Below are 17,851 nucleotides of genomic sequence, written 5' to 3' on the forward strand. Positions count from 1 at the left end.
CAGTAGTTTGAAAGTCATTTGAAAACTTTCAGGCATTTGAAAGCTCAGTAATTACTGCGAGAGGATATTTTTTTTCCAGTGCTCTGTAGTCTATGTGCAAGAGAGAAATAATTAAATGGTTTAGTTGCCTGTGCCTAAGATGTCTGCAGATGGAAAATAAGCCATCATGATTTAATGGATGTATAATAGGATAGAATATACCCATATTGTGAAAAAGTTCACCTGCAACCAACTTGGTTTGAGTGATAAAAAAGCTGAGCTGTAGTAGGGGCTAATTTATATATAGTCTTCTCTTTCTGGTTTTCCATAGAAATTACATAATATCAAGCCATGCTTATATAAAAAAACCCAACATTCAAATAGTGGAATACGTGATGACAAAAATAAAGGTACAGCAAACTACATCCAGCTGAATAAATACTGTTCCTTCCATATGGCTTATAATAGAACAGTCACCTTTTTAAAAGAATATGTTTTGTAGAATACATAGAAGCCACAAGTTAAATAGTCTAGACATACTTAACTAACTAAAAATATCAGGATTCCCATTAAGATTTCACTTTGCAGAACTGCAAGATAGGGTCTGTGCAATTTAAATTATACTGATGTTTCCTCCTGTAATATATGCACCAGAGAAGTCTTATTTTGTCAAAAATGGATGAATTTAATAGAATGAGGATATAAAAGTTCCAAGAAGAAGGGAGGTCCCATTTGTATTAATATACATTTATTTCAAGAGCAGTGATGCAGTATGTAAACCCAGTTAAAGTTTTGATCGATACAAGCAGAAATTCTGGTTTTTTCATGGATTTTTATCTCTTTAAAGTAGAACATACTCCACGTTTTGTGGCAGGAGAGTGTAGGCTTCCAAAAGCACACAAATCATTCAGAATGGTGATGTCTTAACATATATTTCACTCTGCATAAAGCAAGTGGGATCATTTTATTACAATGAGTCATACAATTAAAGTGCAAGAATCCTGTAAGGTTACTGAGGCATAACTGTGAAGAATTTTTTTCTCCGTTATGTAAATGCCTGCATTTTGGTTGTGAGTGGCTGATTTGCATAATCACAGTACAGTTGTTTTTCCATAACTGCACTGTGTATAAAAGTCACTCTGTCTTAATTGGTTCTTATACTTTCTATCCCAATTTATCTTTAATCTGCAGAATTTTTAAGCTGTTTACCAGAAGGGGAAAAAAGGTACCATCTCTGCTTTTACACTTTGCATTTTAAATGTAGGAATTCCAACACTGAAGAAGGGGATAAAACAAAGCAGATAAAATGGCACATACACTTCTGAAAACAAAATTGCATTAGAGGACTTGATAAGACATACTGATTCTTTCCTTCCTCCCTCTCGCTGCTCTTCCATCTGGGCCTTTGTCTACAGGCTAGGAAAATATCTGCCATGCATTTACAGTAAGCGAGTTCTAGCAAAACTATGGAATTGCAAGACAGCAACAGCTTTTGGGCGGAGGCTTTACATGTCAAGATACTGATACTAACCCATACAGCATTAGTTTACTTAATAAGCACCTTTGTAAAAGGAAAGTGATTTTGATGTGTTTCCTAAGAGCACATTCCTATATGAACAGAAGATCTCATTCTGCCAACAAGGTAAATAAAACGGCACAAATCCAATAACACTCCAGCATACATCTGACTGAATAATGATACGCTGTTAATGCTTCTGGTGTAATCTTGAAAAGCTGTAATAGCTGAATGCATTGAATCCAGGATACTATCATTACCTCTTTAATGGGAAGTTATTGCATATTTCTAATGCTTTTTGCTGTCTTACATTGTAATTGGATAAAAAGTTACATTTCTATACCAACCTTATTCTGAAATGTTCAGCTGGCTTGCAACTCCCATTTAGCCGCAGTAGCTGGTGCTCAAACCCCCTAAATTTGATTCATTGTGTACAACTGACTGATAATCCCTCAAACCAGGAGCTCAAAACTGTGTGATGATTCAGGCTAAAACCCTATGTTCTCTGCAGACTTGTTTCACAGTCTGTTTGCACATATTCAGAGAAAGGTTTTTTTCCCTCTCCTTGGCTTAGTGAATAACTGTCAAAACAAAATGGGACTGGAGGCTGCAGAGGAAACTGTAATAAAAAATGTAAAAATAACTGTAAGACCCAGGTCAGTTTTAATTCTAAATAATAGCTTAGAAGCTGAAGTACAGAGTTATAGCTATATTTGGGTAAATTAGCAAATAAAATATTTCTGGATTTATGTGTTTAGCCATTTAAGTTAAAGTTTCAGCATTTAGCAGTCATCCTAGACACACATCATAATTTCTTTCTCCCTGCTGGTCTCTGCTGTTCTGTCCTTCTGCCTTTCTTGACTGACCAGCTGAGGTTGTATTAAGAGTTCTTATTACCCTCTATAACTGGCAGTAGAGTTCATTTCTTAATTTTTCATTCTTATTTGGCATGAAGATTATCAAGGAGATATTACTGAATTTTGTCTATTATTAGAAAATTGGAGATTTTGTGCATGGGGTCTTTCTGAAACTTAATTTATATGGAGCTGCCAGCTTGATCATTTGCAGAAAATAAATTCAGGCTGTTCATTTCACTGCTTCTCCTAATGGTTCCTGGAGTACAGGTGTCGCTGGCACAAGGAAGAGAGGGCACATTCTTTTCTAAGTTCATAAAAAGGAAGCAAAATGCTGATAATAGAACGATTTCAGATTTCAAAACTGCATTAATAGAGACAGATAAATACCGTAAAATCACAATAAAAGTGATTAAAAAAAAATAATTCTCAGCAATAGCTATTATTTATATTTCTATGGCACATACCCATGTTAGTCATTGCCTAAGATCTTCTTAGGTTAGCCAGAAAAAAATTTAGTCTCTGCTTCAGTGACCTTCCTGTCTAAATATAAGGCAATAGCTGCCTGCCTGCAGAAAATGAGGACTATGTGTATGTATGTTCGTGTATATATATTAACACGCATGTTATTTGTCAATACAATAATCAGTGATCTCAGCTTAGGAGCAGTCTGACATTGGCAAACTCTATTTAGGTATCCTGGCAAACAGGACTTGTAAGGAGAGATTTAGAGGAGAGTAAAGAAAGAAATTTCCTGATGTTCGGGAAAGTCCGAAGAACAGTGGTGGAGGAAGTGGGAAGGCATAAATTGAAGTCTTCTTGTTTCCCTTCCTGTCATTGAATCATTGGCAGTTGCTCATGCCAAACAAATACATGCAGCTTCACATTGGGGAAGAAACAGGAGAAATCAGAAATAAAGATTTATTTTGGAACATAGAACAAGTACAAGAAAGAGCTATTACAGTACAATAATAGAGGAGGGAAAATCATTATTTCTAAATATAGCAATTTAAATGCAAATTTCAGATTACTTTTTTTCTCCATGAACCCCGCAGTCCCAGAGTTCAGTGATTACATGAGAACTTCAGGATTTTTTTTTTTTTTCATTAAATAAAAGTTTCTAGATCACCTGCTAGTAGGGAAGTCTTGAAAATACTGCCCAGTCACATCCAGAAGACATAAAAATCGTGAGACAAAGAAAAACAATTCAACTGTTATTCTATAAACTTATAATATGAAAATACCTTCATTATCTTTAGGGGTCCAGCATATTTTGAATGCTTGAAATTAGGAGTCCTGAAAATACAGCTTTTAAATCCAAAGTATCTAAATAGATACTGAGGGGTGAAAGAATGGAAGTGAAAATTCATGAAGCAGAAGATGGATGAAAATCCTTGTCTGGAAGGAATAGCATGTGGTCTGAGATCCTACTGAATTACACTCTGTTGATATTTTAATGATTGATTCTGTCATTAAGAGAATTTTTACAATCCAAGAGTTATTTTCATATGCCTTCTGATAGGCTCCCCTCAACACGTCCTGCACTTAAACGTTTGGATCCGTGAGAGCTGCCAGTTTGATCCTCATACAGGACTGAGCTAGGAACCTCAGGCTGCTCGAAGTACGAGCTGCTCTGGCATGACCCAAATGTGCTGCTGCAGACCGTAGCTGGATCCAGCACCGGCAAGCACACACGCTTCCAGGAGGTTACGCGTCTCCTCCGATCGAAGCAAGCTCAACCCGTGCGTTTGACACAGTTAGGTCTGAGCGAGGACTCTGTTCCTATGCTGGCCATTATTTTGGCTCCTTGGACAAGCCGAGGAGGAAAAGAGAAATCAGAAGAGCAGACTCCTACAACTTGAACCAGAGCACCAGCTGCAGCACCCTCCATCCCCAGCGCAGGGGAAGCCTGTCACATGCTGAACTCATGTCCTCTTCTGCGGCACCTGGAGAACGTACCGTCCCGTCCGGAAGGAAATACTGTCTCTTTGCCAGAAGCACACTGGGAGTGTAACCTCAGTGTCAAACAGAATTATACATTATGGGTTACATGTGTCTGAAACATCGTTTTCAGAAACAGCAGTTGGTTTTGAGTTGTATAATCTGAAAGAAGGGGAAGGAGAAGCAAGTTATTCTGTAAAATACATGATGCTCGAACATTTCAGCAAAATATATGAAAACAAAAAAAAACCCATTCAGATTAACTTTTACAGCAATGGGGATGAAATTCATCTTAGCAGAAACAGGGCTGAGCACCTACCTTTGGTTTGGTGACAGGGTTTTAACAAGGGGTGCCAGAGTACCCCCAAGGGTGTCCTCTAGCACATCACTGTGATTATTATTTTATATGTTACAACAACTCTGGTAGGTATTTTATTGAACTATAGATATGTCAAGTTGTGCCAGTGCCTTATAAATTGAGTAGAGAATTCAATTTACAAGCAGAAAACTGAACATAGTTGCTGGCTTCCTTTCAGTACTGGGAATGTATCTTAAAATTTCATTACTTTGTGTGAGGGAAAGTGCACTAAAATTATGTTTACATGCATAAACTAAACACAGTCTTTGCTAGTCTTTTTCAACTTACCTGCAGCTGAAGTATCTACAGAAATTACCCATTATCTGTTATAATTCAGTTTGTAATCTTGCTCTGAAAATGAGACTTCATGGAACGATTGTTCTGAACTTAAAATTGAGAATACATTTAAAGATTGATTCTCAGCAGCATACTGCATAAAAGAAAAGAAAGCACTTGGGACTATGGTTAATAGATTTGCTTTTAAAAAGTGTAGTATAAATGGGCAATGGAAAACATAGGAATTACTGTTAAGATTGATATTACATCCCTAGCTCAGCTACTTGTGCCTAGGCACTGTGGCAATCTAGAAGATATTCTCTTGCATTTTTATAAAAACCAAGAGTAGATAATGAAGCCTCTGTTATTCTGAGGCACTGTTGTAAATTGGCACAGCTGAAGAACAGAATGTCATTCTTTGTTGTTATTGTTAACTATTCTGCTTAGGACTGGGTAAGTTTGCTGCTGAGAATTATCCAAACTAAAGTCTTCCCTGAGGGGTTATAAATACATAATACCTTCTTTATTTTGGTTGACATATGTTTTTTAAAGTATTTAAACTTTTTTAAAGAGACAAGAATTCCTTTATCGATATATGAAGCGTTTAAGATACCTGGTCATCAATGCCAGATTGCCAAGGTGGCTGAAATACTAAGCCACTGACCACCAACAGGAGCTTTCAGGAATGCTGTAGGTCCTACGGCATCCTTTCTTGCATTCCTTTTATCTTTTTAGTCTTGGCTTGTATTTCAAGCGAGATCTTGAACTGGTCTAGACCTGAAAATCTCAACTGCTTCCAGAACACACAGCCAGTCTGCAAGAGCTGTGGAGGTGGCCTCAAATCTTCAGAAGGATCTTGGTACGGGTAGACTTTGCTCTGACTCCACAGAAGGAAGCTGTGCTGAACTTGAACGACTGCCTCGTGAAGGCGGAGTTCCAGCTGGCAGCTGAGCGAGCCATCTGCCTACCCCTGTGCAGGTTTCTGAATCTGAATCTAATCTTAATTATCAACTTCAGCAAGAGCTCCCTAATTTGCTCACAGCCCCTATATCATCTGGGGGGCATGTTTCAGTACTGTAGCTGGCACTCTTTCCCTATTGCAGTGGGAGCCGCCAAAATGAAAGATGAGGTTTGTCCTTTCAGATGGGAAAGACATTTCAGCCCACATCTAAAAGGGAGCTCTAGAAGTGCTCAGGGTTTCTACGCTTAGCTTTTAGGAACGAGGCTCTGGGAGTCAAATTCACAAATTGGAGTGAAATGCTTCGGTTGTCTTCAGAATGACACGGAACAGGAGGCCCGGGTTTATGCAGAAGGAAAAACTGGAGGGAGAAGTGTCTGAAATGGTACCGGTCTCACAGCCGGTGATATCTAGGAAGAGCCCTAGGTTAGGCCCTTACAACAGAGAGATTCACAGTCTGCAAACACTTTCCCTGGACTTCGAGACCTGATTTCTCTCACTTTGACAGCGATTGTTTCACTCTCTTCTGTCAATGGACAATCTGATGAGGAGCAAGGGAGCTCACTGGACCGGAGAGCTGACTGAAGGACAGCATATGCGCTTTGCTGTGAAATGCCATTGTACAAAATAAGCAAATATCACTGGCTATTTACAGCTCCTTACTCTTAGTAAACAAATGTCCCACACTGGGCTACAGAGTATGACCCCATGAATCCTGCATTTCTTTGCTAGCTTTTCCTGCAGGAAAGGCCGATCCAAGTTAGTTTTCCAGCTTGATCCCTTGATTTCCTTTAGTCTCAGGAAGACCAGGAACTCAGGTATTTTAGGCTGCAGCCTGGATGATATTCCTCAACCTTTGGCATGGCAGCTCCCATGTTGTCAGTTTGAAGCAGCCCCACAAACCCTTCGTTTGACTCAGTGGAGTAGGGATGGCAGTTCCTTGAAGAGGAAGGGAGAAGGAGCATCCGAAAGCTGGTGAGCTGCCAACAGGATTGAAAGTCATTTCCACGTGAGCAGCTTTCTCCACCTAGAGCTGTGTCAGGACCGTCCCCTATATGGCTCTACCCCAATGGGGAGGAAACCTCCAGGGCTAGGACAGGCATCAGATTATTTTTTTTTTTAATGAAAACAGTTTATAGAGAGGTAATACATTCTTCACGTAGTCAACAATGTTGATAATAATTTTTATACCTTTCTTACAGATATTTTTATGATCCTTCCTTACCAGAGTTCACTGAATTTTCTACTTTCCTTCTGTGTTATTTCATTTATGTATTTATTAACACTTTTCTTCTAGCCAGAACTCGCAGGAAAAAAATTGGCACAAGCAGTATAGTTGCTAACCTAACATTCAGACTTGTTTCTTCTTTAGTTTTCAAAGCTCACTCCTCCTCCAAAGCCAGCTATTTTATCATATTTTCTAAGACCTCAGTACCCAATTTTCAGCAAACACGTGCTTTAGGCTGGAATATAGCATTTCAGGTCTCAGCCCTGGAGTCAGTTATTTGTTTGTAATATGCCATGGGTGCAGATTTACTTGCAGCACGGGCAAGGGAAGGAGGACAGAGGAAGATAAGGCAAGCTTACTATTCATAAATTTCAGTCTAGCATAGCATTTTAGATTACAACTCAGTGATGGTAATCACTTTATAGGAAACTGTTCCAGAATACCAATTTCTAAACTCTCTTGCCTCATGAAATATTTATTGATGAGTTTCAAGTCCTAGGACAGCAAGGTAGCCAAGATGACAGAAAATAGTGTGGGGGCTGGACAAAGAAGAAAGTTTAATGTTACCTGAACTCAGGGCATAACGTTAATGAAGATAACATAGCATGAAAAGATGTCAAAATCTGACTATTCTGAAACAGTCATGCATTTATAACAGTGATTGTAAGGTACAAAAATACTTATGCACACTGCTTTTCTTGATATAAATGTAGGTATGTAGGAAGAGGTAAAATGGAAGAGGGAAACTGTTTACAAAAATCTTTTTTTCTGTTCAGTTAATGCATTAACTGAAGTGTTTAAACTGTGCAACATCGTTGATTTGCAACAGCTCTTTTGTTAGGAACCTACTGACAGCTGGACTTTGATTCTGCAAAGTGCATGCATCTGTCCAACATCGCTACTGCTTCTCACTGCCATGTAGAATAAGAAAACTAGCTATAATTTTGTAATGATAATGACAAGAAGCATTTTTGTTCTGTTGAACTGAATATTTATCCTGGTAATTCCTGGTAGAAAAGGAACAGAAAATATATCCTCTTTAAAAACAACCAACCAATCCCCTAAATTGTGTCCACATTAGGTAAAATAATTTGTGATACCAGATCTCTGATGGCATAGTGACACTAGCTGAACCCTGCAGTGCAGGATGAGTGCAAATTGGTGAACAAGTTTTTTCTTGTTTTCCAGTCCTTTTCTTAACTGACCTACACCACTCTTGTAAATAACCTAAAAGGCAATAAAAGTACTTTCTTACTTGATATAGCCATGCAAGTATAACATGGGTATGCAGGTACTGAAATGATACACAGCAGATTTTAGAATTTCAAGAGGTTTAATCCAGTAAGGTATTTAAATGTGTACTAACCTTTAAGCTCCTGAATAGTGCATCAAATTAAATTTGTTACACACAAGTGGTTTGGAGGATCAAGACTGTAAACACTTACATTTCTAATACATGCTGCGATTTACCTGATGAACTGCTACATTAATTCATATTTTAATGTAAATTAATTTTACTTTAGCTATGGTTATTTTAAAATTTTGTAACTCTACAAGTGATATAATTTGAGAGACATGTACCACACACACATATAGTGGCAGTAGCAAATTTCTTTTCAGACCTTCATAAATATCAGTGTAATTTTTTTACCTTCCATTTCATTTTAGTAGGCTGCTTGCTGAGAGCTGTACCCTCTTTTGTCACATGGCTTATTATCGCAACACACATTTTCATCACTGTTGTCAAAAAAAGACTGCATTTAGGGCAGTTGTTAAGTTTAAATGATCAGTAGAGTGCTACTTCGAGATCATTTGGGATGGGGGGGACTGAAATTTTCCAATGGAAGCCATTGGAAGAATGTAATTACTTCACTTGGGATTTGGGCCAACCCTGCAAACATCCAATTTCACAGAAGTGATTGAGGTTCTTTCCATTTAGTTTAATGAGAGTCGGATGGGGCTGTAAGGCATTACAATCCTTTTGGGAAAGTCCCAGGGGATCTTTCATCACCACAGAAGCTGAGGACATTGGTTTTATGCTTCCTCCAAAGTACAGCAGCCCTTGCATCAGTGTGTCTCCACTGCTGTTCCCCAGCATTACTGGCTCAGGGGGAAGCGGCCACCACAGTGCCGCTTTCTGTGCCTGAGAGGGATCCAGGATACTGGCAGATGATGTTGTTTAGCTTTCTTCTGGGTTTAGGTTATCCATGAGCTTTAGCGAGTTGTTCGGGTCTTTGGTGGGTGTACTGGAGTGCTGTAGCAATGAGCAGGGAGCAGATGCGATGCCTCACTAATTCCTCCCTCCTTTCAGCTTCGGCACTGAGAAGCATCTGAAAGTCAGCATCGGACTATCACAGGGTTCAAGACTTTCTCGATGGCTGGACCCCAGCAGTACTTTAATCCTTGCAGACAAAATTAGAGGATCGCCTCCAATGCTACTGATAGTTCTCTGGGCAGACTTCTTTAATCTTTCCCCTGGTATCAGGGGGAATTATAAAGTGCTAGGAGCATACATTAAATCAGTCATGTATGCTAAGATGGATCACTTTTAATAGATTAGCAAATTCTGTAATGCTATAATTTTCCTTTGGTTTGGTTTTTGCAAGAGGAAAAGACAAGCTGTAACACACATCAACATAGGACTAAAATAAATTATGTCCATGGTTATAGTTGTTGGGGAGTGTACTTACCGTCCAGTTCCCAAACTTAATGAGACTGTACCCAAATGCTGGGGATGTTGAATTGCAGCAGTTTGTTACTCATTCAGCATTGTCAGAATGAGGGTTGGGAGCCATTAGGAGACTGGAGTGTCAGTGAGGATTCTTGATGTAGCAAAGCAATGCTGATATTCCCTGCTTTCCTACAATATTTTATGGGGCAAGGAAAATAAAGGGGTTTTGCATCAGTATTGTGGTTGTACTGACATTTGGGGAGTGGAGAACTGAGAGCTGTAAAATATCTGTGTTCCTGTCCTGATGCTAGGGGAACTTAAAATTGCCTTTTCTAAGGTAAAAAAAAAAAAAAAAAATAATCAGTGATTCTTTCTCCAAGAAGGTGCAACTTTGCTACCACCAGAGAGATGACCATTAATGACAGTATATGTCTTCACAGTCTCTGTGTCAATAGGTCTGATGATCTGAGAATAACTATTACAGACTATGTTGGTGAGATGTATAGCTTGTAAGCCTTAGAGGTCACATCTGTGATCTGAAAGTAAACGATAACCAATTTGTGACTTACACCTCCAGTTCTTCTCACCATCTTTCATCTATTGCCTCTTTTCCTTGCTTTTTCCTGGTTGCCTCATCACACAGCACCTTCTCCTCTCATTTACACTTCCTGCCTCTCCAGAAAAAAAAAACAAACAGTTTTGCTGTGCTAAGACTTTCATGGAGAATACAGTTACAGGAGGAAAGAGGAAAGTTAAAGCCTACGAAATTTTTTGACATATGGCTGAGAGAGGCATAAGGCTCCCTGCCAGTGCTAGTCTCTGCTCCATTCTCCAGGCTGTGTGTCTGCCATAGGATACTTCTGATGAAAAAGAATAAACATAAAACAATATTTCTCTACTTTTCCCTCTACTTCACACAAAGCTTGCTAAGAAGGAGTGAAAAGCGTTCAGCTAACATTTTAGCAAAGCAAACTGAATACTGATGTTTAATTTTTAGTAACTTCAAGACTAATGTACTGTAAAATGTACCATTTTTTCTTGTCGCAGTGGCAGAAGTCATGAGGGTAGGACTAGCTGGCTTTTTGCTCAAGACAACAGGGCTCCTGTCAGTGGTTGTTCTTTACCCCATAAATATGTTGAATGTTCCTGCACTGAACCATGAACAGGAAACCTCATATTCCTGCTCAAGTGTTTTCTAACTGCTACTAACTATACTACTAGTTGGACAAGAAACATTTTTGGAAGGAGAGTCAGAAGAGAAAAGTGTATGACCCTGCAATGTCAATGGCAGTCTGTAAAATTGTGTGTGACCTCAGATAAGGATCAACAACTGAGACAAGCCAGGATAAATCACAGCATTGCCAAGTTTAGAGAGCAGCCAAAGGAAAATTGGTTACAGTGCTGGCTTACAGAAGGTTGTTTCCTGGCATGAGCTGGCTCAACTTGAAGGCATGTGAGGCCAATTAAATTAGTACTAGCCACTTGCAAGGGGTATGCCTGTCAGAAACTGCTTCTGTAAAGGGATAAAAGGGCTATCAATCAAAATACAGTCTACATGTTGGCCATAATTAAAATACTTTGACTAGAGAGCTGTTTAATATGGTTTATTTGAGGGTGGTATTTTTAGTTCTTCCATGGTTGACTCTGTGGAAGCCACTGCAGAGATATTGCATCTCTTCGCCATCAGCAGCGAGGTAAATGGCGTTTAGTTTTGCTCCAGGAAAGGATTTCTTCTTTCATCAAGTGTCACCTCTACTGTGATGGGCCTGAATAAATATAACTAGCTTCACTTACTTTAGTGGAGTCTCCGGGGACAACACTGCCAACATAAGTTATTTATGATTTGGGATGGGTTGCATGCTAGTCACAGCACAGAAATATTACTTTGCAAGCTTACTGCATATTGCAGGCAATGGAGACAAAAACTTTATCCTTATTAAAGGACTGTTTCACCATAACAATAAAATTTATTGGCCCATTTTTATCTCTGCCAACTGCACTTCTCATACACTATAGTGTTCCTGTATGTAGCCATAACCTTGGCTCTGAAGCTCCATTGAAAAGGATTATTGATGAGGTTTTCCTTTTCCTCACCTCAAGGACAGGCTCGTCACCACCTAGCAGCTCCAGGAGTTTGTGACAAGTTTGTTTAGAAACACCCAAACTGTCATCTCAAAATAAGCAGAAGTTATCTACTAGTTTCTGAAACTCTTTTTGAGATTTCACCAAATAAATCCTGATATTGCTGTACTGCAGAGTAATATACTAGTATCAGTGATCAGAAATTAAGGCAAATATTTGCAGATTTATTTCTGAGATTATTTGGCCAAATCAATATTACTTTGCTGCATTCCTTGGTTATTGAAAATATAGCAAAGGCAGCACAGGGTTAAGATTCAAATTTTATTAAGAGTTGTGCTCACCGATATAGTCAACTTTTAAGTCTAGAAGAAGTTAAAAACTTTGTATCCAATGTCCTCTGTTGTTTTTAAAAATAATTTCTATCTTGCCTGTTTTTTACCATATATAAATTACCATTGTATATTTATAGTGGCTTAAAACTCTGTGCTGATTTAAAGACAATTCACAGATGGCTGAGCCATAATAAGGCCTTCAGGCATTATAAAAGCAGTTTGTGGTTGAGTACTATATATTGAGCGAACGTGGAAGAAACGTGTGATCAGAATAATACAAGAGTAATAGTAAAGATGATAAATAAAAATATGCAAACAATAAACAAATAATGACTAACTATTTAGGCTCTTTAGGAAAGACAGGCAGGGGAGACCAGGAGGGGATGTTGCCCTCTATGTCAGTGACCAGCTGGAGTGCAGGGAGCTCCGCCTGGGGATGGATGAGGAGCTGGCCAAGAGCTTATGGGTCAGGATTGAAGGGAGGGCAGGGACAGGCGACATTATAGTGGGGGGTCTCTAAATTGGAGAGACATGGATTTGATGGATGGACCACTCAGTGGATAAGGAATTGGCTGGATGGTTGCACTCAAAGAGTTGCGGTCAACAGCTCAATGTCTGAGTGGAGACCAGTGACGACTGACGTTCCTCAGGGGTCAGTATTGGGACCAGCGCTGTTTAACATCTTTGTCAGTGCCATGGACAGTAGGATTGAGCGCACCCTCAGCAAGTTTGCCGTTGACACCAAGCTGTGTGGTGCGGTCGACACGCTGGAGGGAAGGGATGCCATCCAGAGGGACCTGGACAGGCTTGAGAGGTAGGCCCGTGCGAACATCATGAAGTTCAACAAGGCCAAGTGCAAGGTCCTGCACAAGGTCCTGTCCTCCCCCTGTCAGGGCAATCCCAAGCACCAATACAGGCTGGGCAGAGAATGGATTGAGAGCAGCCCTGAGGAGAAGGACTTGGGGGTTTTGGTTGATGAGAAGCTCAACATGACCCAGCAGTGTACGTTTGCATCCCAGAAAGCCAACCATATCCTGAGCTGCATCAAAAGAAGCATGACCCGCAGGTTGAGGGAGGGGATTCTGTCCCTCTAATCCACTCTTGTGAGACCCCACGTGCAGTATTGCATTCGGCTCTGGGGCCCTCAACATAGGAAGGACATGGACCTGCTCGAGCGGGTCCAGAGGAAGGCCATGAACATGGTCAGAGGGCTGGAGCACCTCTCCTGTGAAGACAGGCTGAGAGCGTTGGGGTTGTTCAGCCTGGAGAAGAGAAGGCTCTGGGGAGACCTTATAGCAGCCTGCCAGTACCTAAAGGGGGGCTACCGGAAAGATGGGGAGGGACTTTTTACAAGGGCCTGTAGTGACAGGTCAAGGGGCTTTAAACTGAAAGAAGGTAGATTTAGACTAGATGTAAGGAAGAAATTCTTCACTGTGAGGGCTGTGAGACGCTGGAAGAGGTTGCCCAGAGAGGTTGTGGCTACCCCATCCCTGGCAGTGTTCAAGGCCAGGCTGGATGGGGCTTGGAGCAACCTGGTCTAGTGGAAGGTGTCCCTGCTCATGGCAGGGGGGTGGGAACTAGATGGTCTTTAAGGTCCCTTCCAGCCCAAACCATTCTATGATTCTGTGATTCTATGAATTAGTAAATGAAATAAAAAAGAGTAAAAGAAGTAAATGCAATGTCCTTAATGCAATGTATATACAGCCATATATTTGTACCACACTCTAAAAGCTCCAAATTGCACTGAAAGCAAAATATGATGTAAAAATAACAACGTATTTGACAGTCCCCTTTTCATTCCTTAGGAGGTGTATGACACCATGATAAAATACAACATCAAGAAAATCGGGATCTGAATAAAAATTCCCTTGTATAAAGTTAAATGCTTTTCATTTTAAACTTTTCTTCATGTTACATATTTAGGAGAAACAAAACACAATTTTTCTGAAGTCTTTGTTACCCTAAGGCTTTTTAGTGTAGTGCACAGTACTGTTAGCCATCGGTGCACATATTCACAAAGGGGGATATTCATTCTGCTTCGTGGGCCTCTGTGACAGCCTGTGCAGCACATAAACCTCACCTTAATATAGGTTTTGAATTATGAAAGATGCCTTTTGCAAGCTTCTACAATGGAGTAAATTTCATACCAGCATATAGAAAAATGACCATGAAAATGACTATTTGATTAGCAATTTCAGACTGACATTTCATTTGAAAATTAGTTACGCCTTACCAAAATATCCCTCTTATATGAATCACCACACTTACCTTTCCTAGGTTAAAGGAATGCTACCAAAAACATGCAATGCTTTTTTCCTGTGTATTAGTAAGTTCACCTCAAGACATAATCCTACAAACATTATTCAGCATAGTTTTGCTGAAATTAATGGAACTATTTACAACTGAAGGGACTCAAATTGGAGCTCTACTTGTCTAGAAACATCAGACAGCTAAGAAAATTACTTTAATGGGACAATTTGGGGAATTTTCATCACTTATGATTTCTTTTTGATAACAGAGCTCTCTATGTACGTTTTTTTCAAACAGCAGATCCACTTTTCACTATGAGTTTTATCTGTCTTGGCTATTGCTCTTTTGCCTGGAGGTTGTGTTTTCATTCTTGGAACTCGTGGGACTACAGTGAGGCTAAAGAAGGAAAGGGAAATGCTGATAGTGTTGTCACCGATTTTATTTTGTAATAAGGATAGTTGCTAAGGCGCTTTCATGAGAGGAGTAAGAACATGGCTTGCACGTTACTCAGCCTGAACAAGTTTAAATCCAGGTATCTCAGCCCAAAGAGAAGAGAGAGAGCCTATGGGCTATAGGTTAGACTGCACGGAGAATGCATTACTCATCCCTCTCACTGAGGCTGATACAGAAATCCTCCGTGGGAGACCCAGGGACTCGGGAACGTTGTTCTGTGGGAGAAGTGGCTTAGCTTCTGGCTTATGTGGGGTTAATAGCTCACTGGTTAGGGTAATAACTAAGAAAAGGGAAGTCTCCAGAGCTCTACTGTCAAGCCTATTTCAATTTTTTATACAGTGAACATTTCATGTAAAACGGTAGGAAGAGTCAATTTGCTGGCCTTCTAGGAGAGTGTCATATCTACAGTATACTTCTTGCGTGCTCTCATTCCATGAATCTGCTCTAACACAAAGTGTGGCCTGATGTAGAGAATATCCCAGGAATATAGAGCCATGCCTGTCCCACAGAGTCAGGGACGTATTGGAATTCAACATTTTAGCAATCTGGATATTACTACATTCAACATTTTAGCAATCTGGTTAGGCTTAAGAAAAGGGAGAAAGAAGAAAAACAATGAGATCTGGAGAGCCTCTTTACCCTGCATGGACTCAGACTCCTGCCAAGCACTGGACCTTTGTATCTTTGGCTTTCTATAAACAATTATTTTATGTTGCAAGTGTATCAAGACAGTTCAGACTATAGACAGTTTTCTAACATAAAGTTTCTTACCTGAATTTTTGAAAGGGAAAGAAAAAAGATAAAACACTGGAATTTATTCTTTTACATTAGTCTCATGACCTGTAGACTGTTTGCCGGGTAGATTATTATACACATTACTTTATTACCTTGTGGCCATTTCAGTTCTTAGGGCTAGAATAGCTTATGACAGAATTTCAACTGAGGGCAATAAGTTTTCATACTGAACACAATGTCTGTGGAATGTTTATTTGCCATGAAAAAAAAAAAAGGGAATCTGTAATATTTTAAAAGAAATCCCTCGACAAGACAAGGTTTTGATCATGCCTGATTTTGCTGTGGACACCTCACGTCAAGTAACGTAACACATCTGCAAAAGTGAGTTCTACCTCAGTAAGCGAGGTTGAAGGATGACTTACGGCTTCAAGCTTTTTTCTTTTTTCCAAGTGTATCATTGTGCCTAATGAAATGACATTACCTCCCCCAGTCGATGTGGCCTCCATCGCTGTTGTAATGTATCTGTGGATACATTATCACTGCTTCTGCTTCTGTGAATGAACAATTCCAAAGCAGCTACAGTGGATTTATTTGCTGATTACTCACCTGCTATTAAAGTGGTTCCAAATAAAGTGGCATGGCAGACACACTGGCTCTTGGAAGCTCTTTCCAACTATAAAAGGAATTCTGTGTGTTCTCTGCAGCGCCCAAGCTGCTTTACAGATGCACCATATTTAATTAGATTAGTTTTAATTAGACTGCAGATGCAAAGTTGCATCTGTGTATCACTGTTAGTCTGTTTTGAGGCACTTTCAGCCAATAACAAAGCACTATCTCATTTGCATTCATTTAAATGTGTTAACCTTTTGCTTGCTGGAATAATCACTGTGGAAGACCATATATATCTTAGAAATGAATGTGTTGTTATTGTCATGTGGCAGCATATGCAGAAAGTGAAGTAGCCTAAGAGACAATCATGCAAGGGAAGAAAAAAGGAAATTGCGCAGAAGAATTAATTCAGTCTTACATAAATCTTTCTGAGAATTCCATTTATACGTATTTAAATTCCTTCAGAGTACTTATTTTCCAAGACAAACGTTGCAAGCTTTGGACTTTATTGATTGCTCTTCTACCCTTAATGTTTGTTTTCTTTATGATCTTTTCATTTTTATTTCTTCATGCTTCACAGAGCCCATTTTCTTTTGCTGCCTCTCCCTTTCTGTTCTGAGCTTAAGTCGGTTTTGAGGAGATGGAGGATTAATTGTTCATTACTGGTGATGTTGCAGGTTTGAAAGAATTGTTGATTAGCTATTGCAGAGTTCTTGTTAGGAGAGAGCACAGCTGCTTCTTTAGTTAATGGCAGAGTATTTGCAAGAGGAATTGGGAACCTGGGACAGAAATCTCACTGGACAGAAGTCAGCAGGACCATGGCCATTGATTTCAGCAGACTGACTTCTAACTCCAGAAGTGATTATTTTTCCTATGCTTAGTTAGAGCGTTCCCTTTTAATTTTTATTTCTCTATTCTGGCCAAACCTGGGGTTAATCACTTCAAATTTGATTGTATTTATATAGAGACAGAAGCAAGAACTCTGCTGTGTACTTTTAATTTTAAGATTTGATCATTTTTTCAGCCTTTTCGATCAGTAGCAATGAAGTTAATCCAATGAGAAGAATGGGGTTTAATTAAATGATTTTACTAAGTGGGATGCACTTTTAAGCAATGAGGGGATGCAGTTTATAATAACAATAAGAAAATGTGTCCATGTAGAGCAGCTGCTAAGGTTGGCTGTAAATACTGGAGCAAAATATTACCAGAGTGGAAATAGGCCAGTCTCCGGAGAGAAGCATACGTGGGGTATGGGGTTAGACTGACCACTCTGAAGTTTTAGTGACATTCTTTGTGATCCTGAAAGCAAGTCACAGGTCATCCTCTCCTGGCTTTCCTTCTTCAAAAGGAAAATAATACTTTTCTCTGGCTTCGCCAATTAGCAAAGCATCGTTCAGAAAGCAATTCAAAGATAAAGAGCAATGAACATGAAGTGGTGTCAACCAGAGGACTGTAGATCCAAGTCTAGTACAGAACTTTTGAGTCAGACCCTGATGACTATTTACTGCAGCAAAGTCAAACAAGAATGTCTAATGATTGATTTTCAGAGCTGGCACAAGGTTCCGTTTCCTATTCTGTTCCCAATGAATAGAAGCCGGTAACATTTCAG

The 17,851-nt window shown here is 39.6% G+C and overlaps 1 protein-coding gene across 1 annotated transcript in view; it reads left to right on the plus strand.

Moving 5' to 3' along the window:
- The window catches only part of SYT1 (synaptotagmin 1), a 353,854-nt gene that overhangs the window by 223,530 nt on the left and 112,473 nt on the right, over window positions 1-17,851 (plus strand).

The sequence above is a fragment of the Accipiter gentilis genome, chromosome 34 (assembly GCF_929443795.1).
Source record: "Accipiter gentilis chromosome 34, bAccGen1.1, whole genome shotgun sequence".
In the NCBI taxonomy this organism is placed as follows: domain Eukaryota; kingdom Metazoa; phylum Chordata; class Aves; order Accipitriformes; family Accipitridae; genus Astur; species Astur gentilis.